The sequence below is a fragment of the Microtus ochrogaster genome, unplaced genomic scaffold (genome assembly GCF_000317375.1).
Source record: "Microtus ochrogaster isolate Prairie Vole_2 unplaced genomic scaffold, MicOch1.0 UNK13, whole genome shotgun sequence".
Taxonomy (NCBI): domain Eukaryota; kingdom Metazoa; phylum Chordata; class Mammalia; order Rodentia; family Cricetidae; genus Microtus; species Microtus ochrogaster.
In genome coordinates this window covers 7,844,941-7,849,381 of record NW_004949111.1, presented here as the reverse complement: position 1 = coordinate 7,849,381, position 4,441 = coordinate 7,844,941, and the positions used below count along the sequence as shown (strand labels likewise).

At 40.2% G+C, this 4,441-nt stretch overlaps 1 pseudogene; it reads right to left on the bottom strand.

Annotated features, from left to right (window-relative positions):
• Window positions 1-2,385: 2,385 nt before the first annotated feature.
• Window positions 2,386-3,258, bottom strand: LOC106144339 (annotated as a pseudogene).
• Between the last annotated feature and the right edge of the window lie 1,183 nt (window positions 3,259-4,441).

Here is a 4,441-nt window from a genome sequence, read left to right as displayed (position 1 = left end):
GCAGCCCCTTTTTCTGCTGGAATCAGTTCCCAGTTTCCAGTGCACACAGAGGACTGTGGATTGGTACCCTGACTGTGATCCCCAAATAAATAAACCTTTGTTATACACCATTCTGGGTTATCGTGGAACTCTTTGATATGCCTACACAGTAACGAGAAAAAATAATCAGGCAGCAGCCATTGTTAAATCTTCTATGGCAACCATGTGCTATTTGGATGGCTAGTACTAACACTTAAAATTATAAACCTATTTGACCTTCTAGGTTTCCTCTTACCTTACTATCAGTTCCATGAAGACAGGCTCCATAGTAGTTTAACTTTTCTTGTGTCCCCAGAAATTAGGCACTTAGTACTTATTAAATAAATATAAAGCTTTAGTCTAAATACAAATGGAGTAGGATCCATTTGACTTAACACAGCAATCAGTGTCATACATTTTGATGTGAACCTCAAATTTAGTTACCGGACATAATTGTTCAAAAATTTTTTAATGACTGTAATAAAGTAGGAACTGTTTCACGTTGCTTATAGGCTTTTATAACCAAGTCCCTTCCTCCCTCCTCAGCCTTAAACTCCAATGATATTAAACTCTTTGGGGGCTCCTGCCCAATTTCCCTCTTTCTTTGCCTCAAATTCCCTCCTGTTTTCTTTACTTTGATGAGTTCTTGCATACTGATTCAGTCTCCATAGCACCTCTGCCAGGAAACTTTTGCTAGTAATTCACTGTGATTTCAAACCTCCTGGCGCTCCACAGATACTTCTGTTTTTTTTCCATCCCATTTCTCTAACAAATCCCCTTTGCTGTCCTAATTGTATCCTTCCCAGAGTTCTCTTTTACCATTTACAAATTATCATCTGTGATGCTACTATAGAGACTATTGGGATTAAAAGAGGAGTGGCTTTTAGTCAAACTAGTATTAATTCCTCATTCTGTGACTTAGAAGCATATTAGCTCACTTTCCTCATCTATAAACCAGGTATAAATGAGATTATTGAATAACTTTTATGAAGTTTACACAATAAACATTTAATAATTAATAGCAATTTTAAAAGGTCTTCTTTATATAGTATGCATGGTGATTGCCATGTGAATACTTCCACCGCTATCAGTTTAAAAAAAACAAATTGATACTGAATTTGAGGTTATGAAAAAACAATGTGCATTCACAAATGGGAGAGTTCACTCTAGCATATCTCTGTCTTCAATGAATCTTTGTTCAAAGGAGTTCTTTCAATGAAGGCAGTATTATCTGTTTCCAAGCCTATTTATCTCCCAGTATCCTCCCGCTTCTTTCAAGATGCCATTAGCTTTTTCCTTTCTGGTGGTTCTTTTATCTTTGACTACAAATACATCTGTGCTACTCCTGTGCTTTGAGATTTCATTCTTCTCCAGCATGCCTCTTTACTTCACAATGCCTTTCTTAGTTGTACATTAGATAAATGTATTTGAGTAACCCACAGTGAGTCAAGTGCTGTGCTGTGCTAAACACCTCCCCTCCACTACATCTTGCCACACTAAACATGCTTCAGCTACAGATTCACTGGATCCTTTCCCTTCTCAAGAACTTTGCACATGGTGTTCCTTTTGTTTGGAAATATTTTCTAAAATTCATTACATTTTATCTTTAATGTCTCAACTTCAATGTCACCTCCTCCAAGAAGTGCATGTTCCTTTCTTCCTCAGTTACCAAGTCTAATAGAACTCTATTCTTTTAGTCCGCAGTAGCTGCACTTCTGAGGAAGTAATTACAAGCTTTAGTTTAATGTCATTGTCTTTCATTAGTGCCTAAGTTTCATAATGAAAGTAACCATAGGAGTTTTATCCGTTCAAATAGTTTTTAATGATATTGAATGAATACATGAGCAGGGCATTATATTAAATAAGCCCATAAATTTTTTCTTGTTACTCTGTCACAAAATATAGCCTCTGTTTTCCTCATCTGTAAAATGGAGATAGTGCAGGTTGGCCTTCCCAAATCTGTCACAGAGCATCCATTCCTCATGCCTTTGCACAGGGTGGTATTTTAGAAAGGCAACGTTGCTCAGTTGTGTCCCTGATTTAAACCTCTCTAGTGGTTTGTGAATGCTGCTGTGGTTCAGCCTAAATCCTGAGAACAGTCTAAACATAATGAGATATGGTTGTTTCCACCTGGACTTCCATTCCCAGCTCTTATGCTTTCTCTTCTTGTCTATAGTTCAGATAGAAGGCTTCAATTTAACTCCCTGGATGCATTGCTATGCCTTGTCTCAAATAGGGCCTTTTGTACTTGCTCTTTTATCCCATGAAGATGGTATTTCCCTAAGCACACCCCACACTCTTAGTTATGTTTGGTTTCATATCTTTTTTAAAAAAAATAGACTTAATTCACTTTTATTTTTGTTGTATAAAAACCCTTATGTGGTGGCCACAGCTGGAGCCAGGGTCCTCTGAACAGAGACTCTAGTATGGGTTTTCACAAGATGGTCAGTGAATTCCTGGTAAGCAGACTTGGTGAACATAGTCTCTTTCCAGAGGTCAGGGGTCAGGTCTTAGAGATAGCATCAAAGGTGGCCTTGGCAAAGTTGCCCAGGGTGGCAGTGTAGCCTCTGGCTGATGTGTAGCAGTCATCAATGCTGGCCATCATCAGTATCTTCTTGGGCACAGGAGCAGAGACTATGCCAGTGCCTCTGGGGGCAGGGATGAGACGCACCAGCACAGAACCACAGCGGCCTGTCACTTTGCACAGAACAGTGTGGGGCTTGCCAATCTTGTTCCCCCAGTAGCCTCTCCGCACAGGAACAATGAAAAGCTTGGCTAAAATGATGGCCCTTCAGATGGTAGTGGCTACCTCCTTTGGAGCACTTAACAATGAGACCTACATGACCATTGTAGTCCCCAATAACGACAAAAGCCTTGAACCTGGTCCACTGGCCTGCCCTAGTCTGCTTCTGCATGGGCATGATCTTCAGAACCTCATCCTTTAGGGATGCTCTCAGGAAAAGGTCAATGATCTCGGACTCCTTAATAGGCAGGGAGAACAGGTAGATCCCCTCTAGGGACTTGATTTTTATGTCCTTAACCAGGCAGCCCAGCCTCGTGACAGAATCCACTCCTTGTCTTCAGCTTTACCTCCATGAGCCCCGCGGCCTAGGCCATGGCCTCATCCACAAACATATCCCCTAAGACCACAGCTGAATCCTCCACAGAAGCCACCAAGGCCTCCTAATCCTGGGCCCCCACTACTCTGGGCCCTCCCACTGCACCAGCGTCAACAGCCATTTGTTGTTTTCTAGAAGAAGAAGAAACTGGTTTCATATCTTATGGAGAAATCTACTACCAATGTTTTGCTAGATAATCATTGCAATTAAACAATCTTTAAAATACTTGAGAGAGAGAGACTACATGTGCACACACACATGTACATGCATGAACATGCTTCAGCACCTATGTAATGGTCAGAGGGGCAACTTGCAGGAGATGGTTCCCTATGTCTACCATGTGGACTTTTGGTATTTAACTTATATGATCTAGCTGGATATCAAGTGTCTTTACATGACGAACCATCTCAATAGCTTGCAAATATTTATTTTTATATGAATAGATAAGTGTAGTTATCACCTGATCACAGAAGTCTCAGACATCAGAAAATGGTAAAATTGAAGACTCATAACTGGCCACAGTTCTGCAAATCAGTGACAACTGAGTGGTTGGCCCACAAGTGGACACCTTTGTTATTCCCACATTCCAAGTAACATTGCATAAAGAATGTAAAAGGGTATGGGCCTGAGAAACTAGAGAGGAGTGAAATGCTGTCTTCTCGACAGCACACAGCAACTGAGACAACCTGTATACATACAAGAAGGAGCAGGAGGAAAAGGAGGGACATGAGTGTGGAGTGAAGACTATTTAAGACAAATGGGGAGGGGGTTGGCAGAAGTGGAAGGGGGATGAGAAAAGGTACTGAGGGGTGAGTATGATCACAGTGTACAGTGTGTATACAAGCATGGAATTATCGAAAGTAAAATTTGAAACTTCAATTCAGTGGTTGAGATATATTTACAAGTCTATCCCTTAGCATCCTCTGACTTTTAGAAGATATCCAATCTTTTATTTGTTGACATTTCTGAGAAATGGTGGGGTAGATCATTGCTGAGTCTATAAGCTGTATTGCTCTTCTAATAGCCATTTTCTTTTAGTTAGCTTTGAGTCATTTGACAAAATACTAGAGGTACTTTATCCAGGGATAATATTGGTGAATCCATTGTTATCAGAAAGATGGACATATCCTGAACTTTCTCGAGCCCTATTCCACACTTCCTTACTCTGGGGTTGAAAAGACTGTAGGTAAACATTATTTAGAAGTCTTCTTTCTCTTAATATTTTTTTTATGACCACAGCAGAAGCAATTGTTGTTATTTCCAACCATCAAGGAATATGTTACCTTTGTATTTTTCTACCACTA